Raw genomic sequence first — 22190 nt, forward strand, 5'->3', positions numbered from 1 at the left:
CTCTGTTAATGTAGCCTAGAACTATGTTGGCTTTTTTGGCAGCTGCTGCACACGGCTGTCTCATATTTAAATGGTTATCCACTAGGACTCTAAGATAACGTCTTTGTCCATCCGTCTGAGAGGAGGCTAAACAGCTTTGTCCATCCGTCTGGGAGGAATTTGACTTGATGACACCTGATGAAGTGGACAAGGCCATTGCAGCTGTGCGCTCCGCCACCTGTTTACTGGATCCGTGTTCCTCTTAGTTGGTTTCGGCCAGCAGAGAGGTGACACGGAGCTGGGTCTAGGAGATTGTCAACGCCTCCTTGGGGAGGAAGTTCTTCCCGGCTCCTTATAAGGAGGCACTTGTGCACCCCCTCATCAAGAAGCCTTCCCTGGACCCAGCCGTGCTCAACAACTACCATCCAGTCTCCAACCTTCCCTTTACGGGGAAGGTTGTTGAGAAGGTGGTGGCGCTCCAACTCCAGCGGTCCTTGGAAGAAGCCGATTATCTAGGCCCTCAGCGGTCTGGTTTCAGGCCCGGCTACAGCATGGAAACTGCTTTGGTCGCATTGATGGATGATCTCTGGCGGGCCCGGGACAGGGGTTTATCCTCTGTCCTGGTGCTTCTTGACCTCTCAGCAACTTTTGATACCATTGACCATGGTATCCTTCTGCGCCAGCTGGAGGGGTTGGGAGTGGGAGGCACTGTTCTTCAGTGGTTCTCCTCCTACCTCTCCGGTCAGTCGCAGTCTGTGTTAGTGGGGGGTCAGAGGTCGACCTCTAGGTCTCTCCCTTGTGGGGTGCCTCAGGGGTCGGTCCTCTCCCCCCTGCTATTTAATATCTACATGAAACCGCTGGGTGAGATCATCCAAGGACATGGGGTGAGGTATCATCAATATGCTGATGATACCCAATTATACATCTCCACCCCATGTCCAGTCAACAAAGCAGTGGAAGTGATGTGCCGGTGCCTGGAGGCTGTTGGGGTCTGGATGGGTGTCAACAAGCTCAAACTCAATCCAGACAAGACAAAGTGGCTGTGGGTTTTGCCTCCCAAGGACAATTTCATCTGTCCATCCATTACCATGGGGGGGGGGGAATCCTGAGACCTGTTCAAGTAAAAAGAATGAGAATTAAATAAAATTAAAGAAGTTAAAAAGAAAAAGAATTAAAATTGTCAATTTCTCACCTGCATTCCTAATGAGAGATGAAAAATGAAATTCAACCCTTCCCTAAAGTCATGTGGATTTCCTTGAAGGAAAGAAGAGATGATCTACACCTGAAGATCATCCACAAATAGGACATTTGAAGGAGTTCTCACCTGTGTTAGTCATCCAATATCTAATTGAGGTGGAAATTTTAAATGAAAGTTAAAGAATGTAGGCATGATTGGGGGTCCCAATTAGGCCTAGAGACTCCCAGGCCTTGTGGCCTTGGGCCCTCCCAGGACTGAGCTTCAGCTGAGGAGCCCCCTGGGCCAGGAAATGCAAACATATAGCAGAGATTTGTCTGCAAGGAATGGATCCCTGGGGGAAAAACAGAACAGCAGCTGGAATGTTTTGGACAATTACAACAATACTTTATCAAGACACTTTTTCAGGAGAGGCGCAGACCCCAGCACACACAAACCAAAATATATGAAAATATATTTCATGGAAATTATATCGTATTTCACGGATGGGTGGAACTATTTAAAAAAAGAGTGAATGCCTTAATTTGTAGAGAAATTGTAATCATTTGTTCATTTCAAGGTGAAAATTACATTTTTTAATTTAAATTGTATCCTGCACGATGCCCTATTTTTCCTGTTCCGGTTCCGGCGGAGGCAGAGGGAGGGAGGATTTGCTGCTCTGCCGGACTACGGTGAATAATCTTTTAAAAATATAAGAAATTGTACATTTGGCTCAGCAGCTTCTAATCTGACAAGTAATCCCCCCCCCCCCAGCGTGAGCTATAATAAATCAAATCTGGAGGCGATGGATGAAGGTACAGAAACAGCTTTCAAACAAAGTTACTTTTATTAAGAAAAATAACAAAATTAGCTAATGCCTTTCAGAGGCAATTTCTATGCTTGTTACATCTTTGAAGACTAGAGAAGATGGATTCTTCGGAGAAGAAAGGAAATGCTGCATGTATGACAGGCAGGATTTTACATCATAATGGGTAGAGCTAACTAACATACACACAGGTATTCGTGTTGATCAGCTGGTAATGGTTTATTCAGCAAGTCAGCGATCTGTTCACTTGTGGGCACATATTGTATTTTCACGAATCCTTCTTTTACGCATTCTCTTGTATTTTTATATCTTATGTCGATGTGCCGTGAACGAGCTCCAACATATTCAGTTTCAGCTATGAACGTGACTGAAATATTGTCCTTCATAATAACAAATGGTTTCATGGGATTTCCCCAAATACTATCAACAAGAGTAGAAACATTGGTTAAAGCATTACAACAATCAGAAACACATGCATGTTCAGCTTCAGTGGAAGAGCAAGAAATAAACTTCTGTTTTCTAACTTTCCAATAAATTGGACAACCATTCAAAAACATTATATAACCAGAAGTACTTTTTTGTGTTTCTACATCACCTGCCCAGTCAGCATCTGCATAACAAATCAATTCAGGATACTTATCATGTTTCGGCTCTAGGAACAACTTCATGTCCTTTGTATTGTAGCAGAACAAGAACAACTTGTTGCCAATAAGGGAGCAGAGACCACGAGAAGATTGAGATTGCCAGGTTTATTTGGTGCATGCATCAGGTTCAGAAGATATAAAAGCAATGTCTGAACAACGTGGATTGCTTTTCAGGGCTCTTTATACATTTCCAAAGGAATACAAAAAACACACAGTATCAGCCAATCAGATACTAGTTGTCAACGTTTCCTTATACAGAAAGTTATACAATGTAAAAGATACAGAATGTACAGCAAAGATGAACTTGTGGTTAGTATGTGGGTTCCTGCATGGAGCTATGTGCCTTGAGAGCAGGTGTCAGATCTATCTCTGCACCCTCAAAGCTTTGCTTTGTTTCCTGAGCACATCTCGTGGTTACACAGTTAGCGCTACAGATTTACCTTAACCGGGCATAGAGGAAACACAAGTGTGAAAACGGAAAAGCTTACAGCAGATATATGTAGGACAAAGGTCATATATCAAAAGAGCATAATTCTGGCAAGAATTGCAGTATAAAATGAAAATACAGATATCAAGGCATAGCCCAGCTTCCTCAGTATACTTCATGTATCTCAGCAGTCTCTTCATGCATGTGTAATGGAACCTAGTTGCTTTGCCAACATACCGTGACAAAAGATTCACACTCAGTGAAATGTCGGCTCTTGTCCAACTGCTGATATATAATAGTGACCCAATTAGTGACCGATAAAGCGTTTGGTCTTCAAATTGAGGGTACTCTTGTTGAGTCAACCTGTAAAAATCAGTTTGCATAGGAGAACGACATGGATGTGCATCAGACATGTTACAATTATGTATAAGTTGGTCAACCTTGCTCTCTTGTGAGAGGCTAAATTCCTTCTCAGTTTTTTCAATCTGAACTCCTAGATAATCATGAATATACCCTAAGCTTTTTAAAGTAAAATGTCTTTCTAGACCTTTTGCAAAAATTTCACTCATACGTTTGTTAGGACCAATGTAAACAATATCATCAACATAAACAAGAAAAATTTCATAAACATTACCTTGCCCTTTTGTAAACACGCATTCATCAGAGTCAGACTTAATAAAGCCCATTGAATTTAATTTCTCTATGAGGCATCGATGCCACACGAGAGCAGACTGTTTTTACCCATAAAGGCTTTTCTGCAGGTACCAGACATCCCCTTCTCGATCCTGGAACCCGGGTGCACTCTTCACGTAGATTTCTTCATGTAGATCAGCATTCAAATAGGCGGTTTCAACATCAAACTGGAAAACTTCTAAATTCAAAGCAATAGCTGTGGTTAGGGCAATTTTGACACTTTCATTTTTAACTGTGGGTGAAAATGTATCTGTGTAGTCTTCAGGATACACTTGTGAGTACCCCTGTGCTACTAGTCTTGCTTTGTATATTTTCTCATCATTTGGTTTTTGTTTAACCTTGTACACCCATCGTGTGCCAATAATCTTCTTGTTCGTTGGAGGCTCACCTTGTTGAAACACATTAAGTTTCTTTAAACTGTCCAGTTGATTTTCCATAGCCTCATACCATTTCTCTTGCTCAGATTCAGGCAAATGTCTTATTTGAGAAAAGTTCTCAGGAGGAAGTATAACATTGTTACATAAGAAAGGAAAAGGTTTGTGTAATACTTGCTGTTCGTATCTCTTTGGAGGGATTCCTTTTGTGGTTCTCTGCGAACGCCTTGGAACCATGGTCCATCTTTCATCTTGGTCATCTCCGTCTCCAATTGCACCGCTAGGAACATCTCTGCGACTGTTGAAGACTGTCCATCATCTGGAACATCTGGAACAGCTACCTGAGGGTCAGGTTGCGCTGAACCTTGAACATTGTCTTTAGGAAAATAAACTGAAGTATCATTACTGTGTATTCTGGACCAATTTGTATCTTCCTCAAATTTAGCTGAATTAGAAACAACAGCTCTGTGATAAGTGTCAGCAAATTTTAGTACTTAGAACTTTCATCAAAACCTATAAATCTCAGTCTCTCTGACACTGGACCTCCTTTTCTTCTTTGAGCTAGTGGAATGTTAACCATGGTATACGAGCCAAAAATGTGGAGGTTTTGAACATCAGGCTTCTTTGTATGAAGCAAGTAGTAAGGAATCTGTTGTATCACACTGCTCCATGAACGGTTAACAATGAAATTGGCATACCTGAGTGCTTCGCCCTAATATAAATTGTCTATGTCAGCATCCTCTAGAAGTGAACGGAGCATAGCGTATAAGGTTCCTTGGTGACCTTCTGCAAGTCGGTGGTGGTTTGGGGTTGACTTCTGATGATGGATTCCATTTCTTTTCATCCATCCTTGGAATTGCTGGGACATAAATTCTCCACCATGGTCACTTTGTGTTCTTCTGATGCGAACATCATATTGCGTAAGTATTTCTGCAGCAAAGTCTTTAAAGATCTGAAAAGCCTCAGATTTTTGTTTCATTAGGAACACAAAACCGTATCTAGAATAACTATCAGCAATAGTCAAGAAATGCTTACAGTTACCTTTAGTAGGCCGAAATGGACCGACAATGTTTGTGTGGACCAAATCAAAAATGCGTGTACACAAATGTACGGCATGTTTGGCAATAGGAGTTGCCTTTGACTTCGCAGAGTGACAAATCTTACAATCTAAATGAATTTTGCAATCCCTATCAACTTTAAAACCATTTATATATTCAGGCATCTTGGCTAAAACTGGGTAAGATGCGTGGCCTAAACGACAGTGCCATCTGTGAACACACCTGGAATGAAAAGATTTGTTAAACATTTGAAACATCAATAGGAACCTCATGAACCTCATTGGCTTTAGGAGCCTTTGTATCTATAGTGGCAACAGGTTTTCTCTCTGGACCTGTGCCTTGGCTCTTTGGAACTTTTATACTTACATCAACCTTTGCAGGAGGATTTGGCTTTAAGTAGTAAATACCCCTAATAGGGACACCGGTAGCAAGGACTTTGCCATGTTTAACTTCTGTAAGCTTTTGTTAGTTTATGAGTCACTTCAGACTCTAATTCTTCATTCAGGCGGTATACGCTAAGTATGTTGCTTGTAGCACTTGGAACATATAAAACACGTGAGATGAATTTATCCAATTCTTTTATGTAGACAGTTCCTTCTCCTTCAACTTTGCACAAGTGGTCGGATACAGCATGCACTTCTTTGATGTCAGTCTTACGAAACTCTGTGAAAAGTTCTTTCTGGTAGGCAATGTGGACGGCTGCTCCGTTGTCTAATGTCCATAAGTGTTGAATGTCGTACTGTGGACTCTTTTCTGGAACACTGTTAAGTAGGAAAGAGTTGACATAAACACGTCTCTCACCTTTTGAATCTCGTTGTGCTGATCTGGAATTGCTGGAGCCTCGGCCCCTGGAGCCTCTTGAACGTGTTCCTCTAGGTGGAGTAGGATATGAAGGAGATTGAGAATTGCCAGATTGAAAGCTTTGGGGATCATTGGATTGAGAACATTGAAAGTCATCTCTCTTAGGCTGGTTCTGGCGTGAATATCTCGAAGTGTAGCCCTTTTGTTGATAGCTTCTACCTGATGTAGGTTTGTATGCATACGGTGTAGCTCTGAGTCTAGTGTGCATGAGCCCTTCTTCTTCAGTTAACAGTTTACAGAGTCTCGGGGTAGTGCGTTGGGCTAACGGCATACTATTGTATTTAAAGACAGCTTCTTTCCATTCATGATTGAGGGAATTTATTATAGCAGCATTTAGCTGCATTGGATCAATGTTATAGCCACTCTCTGTTAAATCTTTTTGCATTTCTAGCATCTTGGATAAATGTGGAGCAATTTTGGCTCCAGGCTTTAATTTTGCAGAGAAAAGATCAGAGAATAACAAGTATGTTCCCTCTTCTGAAACTGGTCTATACAATTCATCTAAGAACTCTAATAATTCATATGCAGTAATATCATGTGGGAATCTGACTGACAAATTGGAGTCCAATGACATAAGAATAAGTAGAGTAGCACGAATATTGGATTCCCTTTCTTCCTCAGTCCATTGTCTAATTGGAGGATCAAAAGCCATATGATCCACTTGTTGAGCAATTAAAATCAATCTTATTTCATGTAGCCAGGTTTTATAATTTTGTCCATTACTTTTTAATCTTGACTCACCTTTCAACGTTGCTAAGGTGATTGCTTGCCTTGTAGATGCAGCTGGCATGGCTGCTGGTTGCAGTACCTGGGGTCCTGGGACTGGTGGCCCTTGGACCGGTTGAGGTGCCTGGACTGGCAATGGTGGTTGGACTGGTTGCTGTGCAGGACAAACTGGAACTTGTGAGCGCTGGTCCTGTTGCATCTGTGCAGCTTGGCTTGCCTGCGATGCTTGTAGTTTGACAGCAGGTTGATTAAGCATAATCCTTTGTATGCATTTCTTTTCATCCTGAAATTTCTGAGAAAAATCCTTAAAACCACATTGACTTAAATATAAAATCATGCAATCCACTAGAGGTCGCTGCAGGATAACTTTTGAGAACTTCTGTAGCTCTGTGTAGATCTGCCCCGTGGGCCTCTTCTTCAATGCTCTTATCAGCAGACACAAACATTCCTTTGGAAATTTCCACGGCCTGGCTAGCAGACATGGCCTGAGGTATTTGAGGAATGCCTATGTTATCAGATACACTCTGGTAATTTTCCACTGCCTTCTCTTTGTTCCCATAAGTTTCGTTATCCTGGACATGAGGTTTGTTTTATAGAAAAATGTGCGAACTCACTTCTTAAAATATTCATTTGAATTTCTCTGAGCTCTTTTAATTGTTCTTTATAGAAACATAGAAGACTGACAGCAGAAAAAGACCTCATGGTCCACCTAGTCTGCCCTTATACTATTTTGTGTGTTTTATCTTAGGATGGATATATGTTTATCCCAGGCATGTTTAAATTCAGTTACTGTGGATTTACCAACCACGTCTGCTGGAAGTTTGTTCCAAGGATCTACTACTCTTTCAGTGAAATAATATTTCCTCACGTTGCTTTTGATCTTTCCCCCAACTAACTTCAGATTGTGTCCCCTTGTTCTTGTGTTCACTTTCCTATTAAAAACACTTCCCTCCTGAACCTCATTTAACCCTTTAACATATTTAAATGTTTCTATCATATCCCCCCTTTTCCTTCTGTCCTCCAGACTATACAGATTGAGTTCATTAAGTCTTTCCTGATACGTTTTATGCTTAAGACCTTCCACCATTCTTGTAGCCCGTCTTTGGACCCGTTCAATTTTGTCAATATCTTTTTGTAGGTGAGGTCTCCAGAACTGAACACAGTATTCCAAATGTGGTCTCACCAGCGCTCTATATAAGGGGATCACAATCTCCCTCTTCCTGCTTGTTATACCTCTAGTTATGCAGCCAAGCATCCTACTTGCTTTTCCTACTGCCTGACCACACTGCTCACTTTATATAAAAAAAGATGATCTATGCATTTATCATGCAGCTGTTTCTGTTTTACAGTTAGAGAACCTCCAAGGTCATCTAAATGTGAGCAGTATGCCTGGGCATCTTGAATTGTTTGTTCGAGATGAGAGATGTTAGCACTCACTCTGTCTGAATCAGAAAGTGATTCAAGGCTGCCGGCAGAGCTTCTGACTGACTGTTTGCTATCACAGTGCTTTGTTTTGGCTTTAGCCTTTACGGGGGCGGGGGGGGGGCGGGAGATACTGTGTGCTTTGAGAAAAACCCATGCTAGGAGATTCAGAGGGAACCAGCGTGACTTCTTCTAAATTACTTTCCTCATAAATTTTATGGTCGGCAGCAGTGTTCCCTCTAATTTTTTTGGGGGGTGGGCGGAAAAGTATAGTGTCTGAGCGGCAGTCCCTTTGGGACTGGGCGGCACAGAAATAATAAATAAATAAATAAATAAACAAACAAACAAAAAACCCACCCTGTTTTGCCTCAGAGAATTTCAAAATAAAAGACTGTCCTGTGTGTCTATAACAGTGAGCTCATAATAGGGCAACTCTATCAATATCCAAATGCCACTTAAATAGTTGAGCTAGTTTCAAACTAGATTTTGATTTTCTTTCTCTCTTCCTTACTCCCATTCTTTTTCTTTCTCTTTTCCTTCCTCTCTTTTTTCTATCTGTTTCTCTCTCTTCCTCTCTTCTTCTCTCTTTCCTTCCCTCTCACTCTTTCCCTCTCGGCTTCTGGGCAGGTTTGGAAAACTCTGAGTTGATAGTGATTTTTAAGTGAGCAATTGCTCACTGCTCAGCTTACAGGGAACTATGGTCGGCAGGCTCTGAGGTTTTTATGGCTGGTTGATCATAAATCATTTGTTCCCCCTGTTGTAATAAGAAAGCTTGAGCACTTACGATTTCTTGAGAGCCTGTCTGCTCCGTTGTTTGAAGAGATCTCTGCTCTTCCATGATGAGGTTTTGTTTCTCTTTAGAAGTGTGAATAAGATCCATCAAGTCGGCAAATTGCTCATTTGATATCTGGTCAATAAAAGACTGAGAAAAAAGTCTTTTCTTCCTTTTGGCCGGCATTAGGAAAAGGACGGTAGCTCTTACTTAAAATCAGCCAAACTCTCGCTACCATGTCAGATTATGAGATAAATTACAGCCCGCATGAGCTATAATAAATCAAATCTGGAGGCGATGGATGAAGGTACAGAAACAGCTTTCAAACGAAGTTACTTTTATTAAGAAAAATAACAAAATTAGCTAATGCCTTTCAGAGGCAATTTCTATGCTTGTTACATCTTTGAAGACTAGAGAAGGAAGATGGATTCTTCGGAGAAGAAAGGAAATGATGCATGTATGAAAGGCAGGATTTTACATCTTAATGGGTGAAGCTAACTAACACACACAGTTAACTAATTAATTACTGAATGTCTCTGAATGTCTCAGGGGCTGGCAATACACAGCGTGACATTACTGACTCCCTCAGAGAGGGTCCGCAACTTGGGCGTCCTTCATGATTCACAGCTCACATTAGAGAAACATCTTTCAGCTGTGGCGAGGGGGGCGTTTGCCCAGGTTCGCCTGGTGCATCAGTTGTGGCCCTATTTGGACCGGGAGTCACTGCTCACAGTCACTCATGCCCTCATCACCTCAAGGTTCAACTACTGTAATGCTCTCTACATGGGGCTACCTTTGAAAAGTGTTGAAAACTTCAGATCGTGCAGAATGCAGCTGCGAGAGCAGTCATGGGCTTCCCTAAGTATGCCCATGTTACTCCAACACTCCGCAGTCTACATTGGTTGCCGATCAGTTTCCGGTCACAAGTCAAAGTGTTGGTTATGACCTATAAAGCCCTTCATGGCACCAGACCAGGATATGTGTGAGACTGCCTTCTACCACAAGAATTCCAGTGGCCGGCTAGGTCCCAGAGTTGGCTTTCTCTGGGTCCCGTCAACTAAACAATGTTGTCTGGCAGGAGCCAGGGGAAGAGCCTTCTCTGTGGTGGCCCTGACCCTCTGGAATCAGCTCCCTCCAGAGATCAGGAATGTCCCCAACCTCCTTGCCTTTCATAAACTTCTTAAAACCCACCTCTGCCGTCAGGCATGGGGGAACTGAGACATCCCCCCTTGCCTATGTAGCTGTATGTATGATATGTTTGTGTATATGCTTTTTTTATATACTGGAGTTTTTAGGGTTTTTAATGTAAAATTGTTATTTTAAACTTTAATATTAGATTTGTTACTTTATGTTGTTTTTATCGTTGCTGTGAGCCACCCCAAGTCTGCGGAAAGGGATGGCATACAAATGTAATAAATAATAATAATAATAAATAATACCACACTCTGGACACGCATACAGATTCTGTCCAGGGTGAGTCCTCTGGTTTTTCACCAGGTGGGAATTCTGACTAAAATATTCACACAATCAGGACATTCAGAAAATTTCTTTCCTATATGAGTCCTCTGATGGTTCAACAGGAGAGAAATCTTATTGAATTAATTCCCACAATCAGGACATTCTAAGGATTTCTCTCCTGTGTGAATTTTCTGGTGTCTTATCAGGTGGGAATTCACACTGAAACATTTCCCACAATCAGGACATTCAAAGGGTTTCTCTCCTGTGTGAGTTCTCTGATGGTTTATCAGGGTGGAATTCTGACTGAAACTTTCTCCACAATCAGGACATTCAAAGGGTTTCTCTCCTGTGTGAGTTCTCTGGTGTCTTATCAGGTTGGAATTCACACAGAAACATTTCCCACAATCAGGACATTCAAAGGGTTTCTCTCCTGTGTGAGTTCTCTGATGGATTATCAGGGTAGATTTGCGACTGAAACTTTTGTCACAATCAGGACATTCAAAGGGTTTCTCTCCTGTATGAATTCTCTGGTGTCTTATCAGGTGGGAATTCTGACTGAAACTTTCTCCACAATCAGGACATTCAAAGGGTTTCTCTCCTGTGTGAATTCTCTGATGGATTATCAGGGTGGATTTGCGACTGAAACTTTTGTCACAATCAGGACATTCAAAGGATTTCTCTCCTGAGTGACTTCTCTGATGGTTTAGCAGGCGGGAACTGCAATTGAAACTTTCTCCACAATCAGGACATTCATAGGGTTTCTCACCAGTGTGAGTTCTCTGATGGATTATCAGGGTGGAATTATGACTGAAACTTTCTCCACAATCAGGACATTCAAAGGGTTTCTCTCCTGTGTGAATTCTCTGGTGTCTTATCAGGTGGGAATTCACACTGAAACATTTCCCACAATCAGGACATTCAAAGGGTTTCTCTCCTGTGTGAGTTCTCTCATGAATTATCAGGGTGGAATTGCGACTGAAACATTTCCCACAATCAGGACATTCAAAGGGTTTCTCTCCTGTGTGAGTTCTCTCATGGATTATCAGGGTGGAATTCTGACTGAAACATTTCCCACAATCAGGACATTCAAAGGGTTTCTCTCCTGTGTGAATTCTCTGGTGTCTTATCAGGGTGGAATTGCGACTGAAACTTTTTCCACAAACAGGACATTCAAATGGTTTATCTCCTGTATGACTCTTCTTCTGTTTAATCAGATGGGAACTTTGACTGAAACCTTTCTCAAAATCAGGACATTCAAAGGGTTTCTCTCCAGTGTGAGTTGTCTGGTGTTTTATCAGGTGGGAATTCACTCTGAAACATTTCCCACAATCAGGACATTCAAAGGGTTTCTCTCCTGTGTGAATTCTCTGGTGTTTTACCAGGCTGGAATTCACACTGAAACATTTTCCACAATCAGGACATTCAAAGGGTTTCTCTCCAGTGTGAGTTCTCTGATGGATTATCAGGGTGGAATTGCGAGTGAAACTTTTTCCACAAACAGGACATTCAAAGGGTTTCTCTCCTGTGTGAGTTCTCTCATGGATTATCAGGGTGGAATTCTGACTGAAACATTTTCCACAATCAGGACATTCAAAGGGTTTCTCTCCTGTGTGAGTTCTCTCATGGATTATCAGGGTGGAATTGCGACTGAAACTTTTTCCACAAACAGGACATTCAAATGGTTTATCTCCTGTATGACTCTTCTTGTGTTTAATCAGGTGGGAATTTTGACTGAAACCTTTCTCAAAATCAGGACATTCAAAGAGTTTCTCTCCTGTGTGAATTCTCTGGTGTTTTACTAGGCTGGAATTCACACTGAAACATTTTCCACAATCAGGACATTCAAAGGGTTTCTCTCCAGTGTGAGTTCTCTGATGGATTATCAGGGTGGAATTGCGACTGAAACGTTCTCCACAAACGGGACATTCAAAGGGTTTCTCTCCTGTGTGAATCCTCTGGTGTCTCATAAGGTCATAATTCTGAATAAAACATTTCCCACAATTGGGACACTCAAATGGTTTATCTCCTGTGTGACTCTTCTTATGTTTAATCAGGTGGGAACTTTGACTGAAACCTTTCTCAAAATCAGGACATTCAAAGGGTTTCTCTCCTTTGTGAGTCCTCTCGTGTATCACCAGGGTGGAATTCTGACTGAAACTTTTCCTACAAAGAGGACATTCAAAGGGTTTCTCTCCTGTGTGAGTCTTAAGGTGTCTCATGAGGGAAGAATTTGCAGTGAAATGCTTCCCACAATCAGGACAGTCATACGACTTCTCCATGGTGTGAGTCCACTGGTTTATCACTAAGCTGTCATGTTCACTAAAGCATTTACCACATAGGGACTACTTGTAGGGCTTCCTTCTTGTATGGGTCCTTCCATGAACCAAAAAGGAACAATACTGACCTGAGCTTTTACCACACTCAGATAATTAGCATGGCTGTTGTCCAGAGTGGATTCTCCCCTGCATAATCACTTGTCATTTGAAGTCTGCTTTTCTCAATATAGTTATATCTATGGAGCTTTTCTGCCACTGATATTCTTAAGAAGGTGAAAAATATGTGTGATCCTTTATTTTGTAGTGCTTTGATTTACGCACTTTTCTTCTTCTCAGGGCAAGGCCTACATTAACTGTCTGCCCCATGTGCCTATCCAATTGACCTATTCCTCCTCACCGACTTCCAGATATTTTCCTCTTTTTTCTGAATTGGAAAACAATCTCCTAGGGCATTTTTCTGTAATGTATAGATGAGTTCCAGACACTGTACTTTTTCAAGCTTGAAATCACTTTTGCGTGGGTTTTCTGAAGGAAATGGAGAATATTTTTATTTCTGCCTCAATTCGCTTTGCTTTTCAATGTTGCTTGTTATTCTCAGTTGTCCAGTGTGGTCTTATTGGCATCATCTTTGCCTGTAGAATTCAAAGAGAATGTAACTTTTATTTTTTGCTGCAAAGATGTGGAAAAAGAATTATACATTACAATGAAAAAGCAAACATGGCATTATGTTAGAATGATTGCTTACATTAATTGTGACGCATTTGACTATTAGGATCCAACTTACATTATCCATTCAATCATGAAATTCACCTGCTGACTTGTGTCAGTCACAAATTCATGGCTCTACGGAGGGTTATAATCAAATACAGTAATACCTCTTCTTACGAACTTAATTGGTTCCGGGAGGAGGTTCGTAAGGTGAAAAGTTCGTAAGATGAAACAATGTTTCCCATAGGAATCAATGGAAAAGCCAATAATGCCTGCAAGCCCATTAGGAAAATCCAAAATATTAAGGCTTTAAAAAAAAAAGCGGCGGGCAGAGGAAGCTGAGGCGAACGGAGTGGGGGGAGGGACAGCGAGAGGTGGCAGTCCCAAGCAAGGTGAAAAGAGCCTCTCTTGAGCTCCATGGGTCTTTCCCTCCTGTTTTTGCCCACCCCGTTCTGCTCATTTTCCCCATACCTTTCTCCTCTCTTGAGCTCCATGAGTCTTTCCCTCCCGTTTTTGCCCACCCCGTCCTGCTCATTTCCCCCATACCTTTCTCCTCTCTTGAGCTCCATGAGTCTTTCCCTCCCATTTTTGCCCACCCCGTTCTGCTCATTTTCCCCATACCTTTCTCCTCTCTTGAGCTCCATGAGTCTTTCCCTCCCGTTTTTGCCCACCCCGTCCTGCTCATTTTCCCCACACCTTTCTCCTCTCTTGAGCTCCATGAGTCTTTCCCTCCCGTTTTTGCCCACCCCATTCTGCTCATTTTCCCCACACCTTTCTCCTCTCTTGAGCTCCATGGGTCTTTCCCTCCCGTTTTTGCCCACCCCGTCCTGCTCATTTTCCCCACACCTTTCTCCTCTCTTGAGCTCCATGAGTCTTTCCCTCCCGTTTTTGCCCACCCCGTTCTGCTCATTTTCCCCATACCTTTCTCCTCTCTTGAGCTCCATGAGTCTTTCCCTCCCGTTTTGGCCCACCCCGTTCTGCTCATTTTCCCCATACCTTTCTCCTCTCTTGAGCTCCATGAGTCTTTCCCTCCCGTTTTTGCCCACCCCGTCCTGCTCATTTTCCCCACACCTTTCTCCTCTCTTGAGCTCCATGGGTCTTTCCCTCCTGTTTTTGCCCACCCCGTCCTGCTCATTTTCCCCACACCTTTCTCCTCTCTTGAGCTCCATGAGTCTTTCCCTCCCGTTTTTGCCCACCCCGTTCTGCTCATTTTCCCCATACCTTTCTCCTCTCTTGAGCTCCATGAGTCTTTCCCTCCCGTTTTTGCCCACCCCGTCCTGCTCATTTCTCTCACACCTTTCTCCTCTCTTGAGCTCCATGAGTCTTTCCCTCCCGTTTTTGCCCACCCTATCCTGCTCATTTTCCCCACACCTTTTTCCTCTCTTGAGCTCCATGAGTCTTTCCCTCCCGTTTTTGCCCACCCCATTCTGCTCATTTTCCCCACACCTTTCTCCTCTCTTGAGCTCCATGAGTCTTTCCCTCCCGTTTTTGCCCACCCCATTCTGCTCATTTTCCCCACACCTTTCTCCTCTCTTGAGCTCCATGGGTCTTTCCCTCCCGTTTTTGCCCACCCCGTCCTGCTCATTTCTGTCACACCTTTCTCCTCTCTTGAGCTCCATGAGTCTTTCCCTCCCGTTTTTGCCCACCCCATTCTGCTCATTTTCCCCATACCTTTCTCCTCTCTTGAGCTCCATGAGTTTTTCCCTCCCGTTTTTGCCCACCCCGTCCTGCTCATTTCTCTCACACCTTTCTCCTCTCTTGAGCTCCATGAGTCTTTCCCTCCCGTTTTTGCCCACCCTATCCTGCTCATTTTCCCTACACCTTTCTCCTCTCTTGAGCTCCATGAGTCTTTCCCTCCCGTTTTTGCCCACCCCGTCCTGCTCATTTCTCTCACACCTTTCTCCTCTCTTGAGCTCCATGAGTCTTTCCCTCCCGTTTTTGCCCACCCTATCCTGCTCATTTTCCCCACACCTTTCTCTCTTGAGCTCCATGAGTCTTTCCCTCCCGTTTTTGCCCACCCCATTCTGCTCATTTTCCCCACACCTTTCTCCTCTCTTGAGCTCCATGAGTCTTTCCCTCCCGTTTTTGCCCACCCCATTCTGCTCATTTTCCCCACACCTTTCTCCTCTTTTGAGCTCCATGGGTCTTTCCCTCCCGTTTTTGCCCACCCCGTCCTGCTCATTTCTCTCACACCTTTCTCCTCTCTTGAGCTCCATGAGTCTTTCCCTCCCGTTTTTGCCCACCCTGTCCTGCTCATTTTCCCCACACCTTTCTCCTCTCTTGAGCTCCATGAGTCTTTCCCTCCCGTTTTTGCCCACCCCATTCTGCTCATTTTCCCCACACCTTTCTCCTCTCTTGAGCTCCATGGGTCTTTCCCTCCCATTTTTGCCCACCCCATTCTGCTCATTTCTCCCACACCTTTCTCCTCTCTTGAGCTCCATGAATCTTTCCCTCCCGTTTTTGCCCACCCCATTCTGCTGATTTCTCCCACACCTTTCTCCTCTCTTGAGCTCCATGAGTCTTTTCCCCATGCAGTTTGGAAAGGGGGAGTTTGTTGCTGGGATTGAAAGGAGCGCTGGAAAAATGAAGGGAATCGAGGAGCCTCAGGGAAATCCCAGCAGCTGCTCGGGTTCCTAAGGTGAAAATAGTTCAGAATAAGAGGCACAAAAATCTTAAACACTGGGTTGTATCATGAAAAGTTCGTATGAAGAGGAGTTCGTAAGACAAGGTATCACTGTACAGTAATGTGAAAAACAAATTACATCCTCTTTTTGCAATAGCTATGAAGAGGCTAAGTAGCAGCCCAGTGCTGCTAGTGAACTGTGGAGGGTGGGGTTGGAAGAAGCTGATTATCTAGGTCCCCAGCAGTCGGGTTTCAGGCCCGGCTACAGCACGGAAACTGCTTTGGTCGCTCTGATGGATGATTTCTGGCAGGCCCGGGACAGGGGTTTATCCTCTGTCCTGGTGCTTCTTGACCTCTCAGCGGCTTTCAATACCATCGACCATGGTATCCTTCTGTGCTGGCTGGAGGGGTTGGGAGGCACTGTTCTCCAGTGGTTCTCCTCCTACCTCTCTGGTCGGTCGCAGTCAGTGTTAGTGGGGGGTCAGAGGTCGACCTCTAGGTTGCTCCCTTGTGGGGTGCCTCAGGGGTCGGTCCTCTCCCCCCTGCTATTTAATATCTACATGAAACCACTGGGTGAGATCATCCAAGGGCATGGGGTGAGGTATCATCAATATGCAGATGATACCCAGCTTTACATCTCCACCCCTTGTCCAGTCAGTGAAGCAGTGGAAGTGATGTGCCGGTGTCTGGAGGCTGTTGGGGTCAGGATGGGTGTCAGCAGACTCAAACTCAACCCTGATAAGATGGAGTGGCTATGGGTCTTGCCTCCCAAGGACAATTCCATCTGTCCATCCATTACACTGGGGGGGGGGGAATTACTAACCCCGTCAGAGAGGGTCTGCAATTTGGGCGTCCTCCTCGATCCACAGCTCACATTAGAGAAACATCTTTCAGCTGTGGCGAGGCGGGCGTTTGCCCAGGTTCGCCTGGTGCACCAGTTGCGGTCCTATTTGGATCGGGAGTCACTGCTCACAGTCACTCATGCCCTCATCACCTCGAGGCTTGACTATTGTAACGCTCTCTACATGGGGCTACCATTGAAAAGTGTTCGGAAACTTCAGATCGTGCAGAATGTAGCTGTGAGTGCAATCATGGGCTTCCCTAAATATGCCCATGTCACACCAACACTCCGCAGTCTGCATTGGTTGCCGATCAGTTTCCGGTCACAATTCAAAGTCTTGGTTATGACCTATAAAGCCCTTCATGGCACCGGGCCAGGTTATCTCCAGGACCGCGTTCTGCCACACGAATCCCAGCGACCAATTAGGTCCCACAGAGTTGGCCTTCTCCGGGTCCCGTCAACAAAACAATGTCATTTGGCGGGACCCAGGGGAAGAGCCTTCTCTGTGGCGGCCCCGGTCCTCTGGAACCAACTCCCCCCAGAGATTAGAATAGCCCCCACCCTTCTTGCCTTTTGCAAGCTTCTTAAAACCCACCTCTGTCGTCAGGCATGGGGGAATTAAGATATTCCTTCCCCCTAGGCTTCCACAATTTATGTATGGTACATTTGTATGTATGATTGGTTTTTAAAATAAGGGTTTTTAGTTTCTTTAGTATTGGATTGTTGCATATTGTTTTTACTACTGTTGTTAGCCGCCCCGAGTCTACGGAGAGGGGCGGCATACAAATCCAATGAAATGAAATGAAATGAAATGAAATAATTTCCAGGGGGAGTTGATTCCAGTTGTCCAGGGCCACTACAGAGAAATCTTACCCTGGGTCCTGCCAGACGACATTGTTTAGTCGACGGGACCTGGAGAAGGCCGACTCTGTGGGACCTTATCGGTCGCTGGGATTCGTGCGGCAGAAGACAGTCCCGAAGGTATTCTGGCCCAATGCCATGTAGGGCTTTACAGGTCATTACCAGCACTTTGAATTGTGACCGGAAACTGATCGGCAACCAGTGCAGGCTGCGGAGTGTTGCCGAGACGTGGGCGAATCTGGGAAGCTCCACGATAGCTCTCACGGCCACATTTTGCATGATCTGAAGTTTCCGAACACTTTTCAGAGGTAGCCCCATGTAGAGAACTTTGCAGTAGTCGAATCTTGAGACATGAGTGACTGTGAGCAATGACTCCCTGTCCAGATAGGGCTGCAACTGGTGCACCAGGCGGACCTGGGCAAACATCCTCCTTGACACAGCCGAAAGGTGGTGTTCTAATGTTAACATTGGATTGAGGAGGATGTCCAAGTTGCGGACCCTCTCCAAGGGGGGGGCAATAATTCCCCTCAGGGTAATGGACAGATGGAATTGTCCTTGGGACGCAAAACTCATAGCCACTCCGTCTTGTGCAGGTTGAGTTTGATCTTGTTGGCACCCATCAAGACCCTAACAACCTTCAGGCACCGACACATCACTTCCACCGCTTCACAGACTGGACAAGGGGTGGAGGTGTACAACTGGGTATCATCAGCATATTGATGATACCCCACCCCATGTCCTTGGATGATCTCACCCAGCAGTTTCATGTATATATTGAATAGTAGTGGGGAGAGAGGACCGACCCCCGAGGCACCCCACAAGAGAGAACCCTCGGGGTCGACCTCTGACCTCCCCACCAACACTGACTGTGACCGACCGGAGAGGTAGTAGGAGAACCTGCAATACTTGACCTAATATTAACAAACAGGGAGGAAATGATAGAGGGAATTGAAGAAGGAGGGACACTAGGTGAGAGTGACCATATCATCCTCAAATTCAACATATTACATAGAAACATAGAAGACTGACGGCAGAAAAAGACCTCATGGTCCATCTAGTCTGCCCTTATACTATTTCCTGTGTTTTATCTTAGGATGGATATATGTTTATCCCAAGCATGTTTAAATTCAGTTACTGTGGATTTACCAACCACGTCTGCTGGAAGTTTGTTCCAAGGATCTACTACTCTTTCAGTGAAATAATATTTCGTCATGTTGCTTTTGATCTTTCCCCCAACTAACTTCAGATTGTGTCCCCTTGTTCTTGTGTTCACTTTCCTATTAAAAACACTTCCCTCCTGAACCTTATTTAACCCTTTAACATATTTAAATGATTACAATCACCAACTGCTGTACCCAACACCACTAGAGTCCCAGACTTCAGAAAAGCAGACTTTGACAAGCTCAGAGCAAACCTGGAAAAAAAAAACCTGGAAGGAATTTGTTAAGGGTAAAACCACACAGGAAGCCTGGGAGGCCCTTAAAAACAGTATCATAGATGCCCAAAACAATACAATCCCCATGAAAAAGAAAAACAGGAAAACCAAATTGAAACCAGCTTGGCTAAACAAAGAACTCGCAGACAACATAAAAGAAAAAAAAAGCCAAATACAAAAAATGGAAACAAGGACTCATAACCAAAGTGGAATATCAGCAAACAGCCAAAACCTGCAAACAAAAAATAAAAACAGCAAAGGCCCAACACGAACAATACCTTGCAACAAAAGTCAAAGACAACAAAAAAAGTTTCTTCCTGCACATAAACAACAAGAAGAAAATTAAGGAAACAGTCACTACACTAAAAAACGAAGACGGAAATGAAATCAGAGACAACAGAGACAAAGCACAGCTGCTCAACACCTACTTTGCATCAGTCTTCACACAAAATGGAACCACCTACCAACCAAACTGCAAGTCTGCAACAAATAACCCCGGAACTGAACTCAACATAGACAAAAACACAGTAAGGGACTACTTGTGGGAGCTCAATGAGTACAAATCACCAGGGCCAGGCGGACTTCACCCCAGAATCCTAAAAGAACTGGCAGACACCATTGCGGAACCACTTTTCCTCATCTACCAAAAATCCTGGACCACTGGAGACCTTCCGGAAGACTGGAAGCGAGCTGACGTAGTCCCCATCCACAAGAAAGGTAAACAGACTGACCCAGGCAACTATAGACCAATCAGTCTGACTTCTATACCTGGAAAAATACTGGAGAAAATAATTTAAAAAAAACTTTGCCACTACCTAGAAACAAACAACATTATATCCAACAGTCAGTATGGGTTTGTCAGAAACAAATCATGCCAAACTAACCTCATATCATTTTTCAACACCATAACCAAATCAGTGGACCAACACAACGCAGTAGACCTCATATATTTGGACTTCAGCAAAGCTTTTGATGAAGTTGACCACAACCTCCTAATCCACAAATTAGAAAAAAACGGAGTAGGTTACAACACATGCAGATGGATAAACAGTTGGATGTCCAACAGCACGCAACGAGTTGTCCTCAACGTATCCAAATCCACATGGAAGAAGGTAGGCAGTGTGGTACCACAGGGTTCCGTCCTGGGCCCTGTACTCTTAAATATTTTCATCAATGACCTGTACGAGGCAGTAAAAGGGGAAGTAATCAAATTCACAGATGACACCAAGCTGGCAGGGGTAGCCAACACCCTAGAGGACAGGCTCAAAATACAGAAATATCTAGACAGATTAACACTATGGGCCCACAATAACAACATGATGTTCAACGTCGACAAGAGCAAAGTCCTTCACCTTGGTAAAAAAAAACCTAGACACACATACAGCCTGGGAGAAACCCCGCTTAGCAGTAGTGACTGCGAAAGAGATCTTGGAGTCTTGGTGGATAATCAACTAAACATGAGCCAGCAATGTGCAGCAGCAGCCAAAAAGGTCAACACTATCCTAAGCTGCATCAACAGAGGGATACACTCCAAGACCAGGGAAGTATTAATAACACTCTACTACGCCCTGGTCAGACCACATCTGGAGTACTGCATCCAATTCTGGTCACCACACTTCAAAAGAGACATTGAAACTCTGGAGAAGGTGCAGAAAAGAGCAAGCAAAATGATTAGGGGACTTGAAACGAAGACTTACGAAGAGAGATTGCGGGAACTGGGCATGGATAGCCTAGAGAAAAGGAGGGCCAGAGGGGACATGATAGCTATATGTAGGTATATGAGGGATTGCCATAGAGGGGAGGGGGCCACTCTATTCTCCAGAGCAGTGTTTTTCAACCAGTGTGCCACGGCACACTAGTGTGCCGCGAGACATGGTTAGGTGTGCCGCGAAGCTCAGCAAGAGAGAGAGAGAGAAAGAAAGCAAGAGAGAGAAAGAGAGAGAGAAAGAGAAAGAAAGCAAGAGAGAGAGAGAGAGAGAAAGAGAGGCAGGGAAGGAGGGAGAGATAGAAAGAGCAAAAAAGAGAGGAAGGAAGGAAGAGAGAAAGAAAGGGATGGAGAGAGAGGAAGGAAGGAAGAGAGAGAAAGAGGGAGAGAAATAGAGCGAAAGGGAGGAAAAGAGAATTTTTTTGTCCAAATTTTTTTTAGCCCCCACCCACTACCCCCCGCTCAATGTGCCCCATGATTTTGTATATGTAAAAAATGTGCCGCAGCTCAAAAAAGGTTGAAAATCACTGCTCCAGAGCACCAGAGGGCCGGACGAGGAACAACGGTTGGAAGCTGACCAAGGAGAGATTCAACCTAGAAGTAAGGAAGAACTCCCTGACGGTCAGAGCGATCAACCAGTGGAACAACCTACCTGCGGAGGTTGTGAACTCCCCAACTCTGGACACTTTCAAGAAGAGATTGGACTGCCATTTGGCTGGGGTGCTTTAGGATTCCTGCTCAGGCAGGGGGTTGGACTTGATGACCTGCAAGGTCCCTTTCAACTCTAACAATAAATAAAATAATATAAAATAAAACCACGGGAAAACAGTGCCCCCTACTCCCAACCCCTCCAGCCGGTGCAGAAGGATATCATGGTCAATGGTATTGAAAGGCGCTGAAAGGTCAAGAAGCAACAGGACAGAGGACAAGCCCCTGTCCCGGGCCCGCCAGAGATCATTCATCAACGCGACCAAAGCAGTTTCCGTGCTGTAGCCGGGCCTGAAACCAGACCGTTGAGGGCCTAGATAATCGGCTTCTTCCAAGGACCTCTAGAGACTGGATAGTACGCCTGGGTCCAGGGAAGGCTTCTTGAGGAGGGGACACACAAGTGCCTTCTTGTAGGGAGCCTGGAAGGACCCCTTCCCCAAAGAAGCATTGACAATCTCCTGGACCCAGCTCCGTGTCACCTCTCTACTGGCGAAACCAGCCAAGAGGGACACGGATCCAGTAAACAGGTGGTGGAACTCACAGCTCCAATGGCCTTGTCCACTTCATCAGGTGTCACCAAGTCAAACTCCCGCCAGACAGATGGACAAAGACAGGCTCC

At 44.3% G+C, this 22190-nt stretch overlaps 1 pseudogene; it reads right to left on the bottom strand.

Moving 5' to 3' along the window:
- Positions 1-9276: 9276 nt before the first annotated feature.
- LOC139159966 (zinc finger protein 208-like) overlaps positions 9277-22190 on the bottom strand; it is a 74464-nt pseudogene continuing 61550 nt past the window's right edge.

Source organism: Erythrolamprus reginae, chromosome 2, assembly GCF_031021105.1.
Source record: "Erythrolamprus reginae isolate rEryReg1 chromosome 2, rEryReg1.hap1, whole genome shotgun sequence".
NCBI lineage: Eukaryota > Metazoa > Chordata > Lepidosauria > Squamata > Dipsadidae > Erythrolamprus > Erythrolamprus reginae.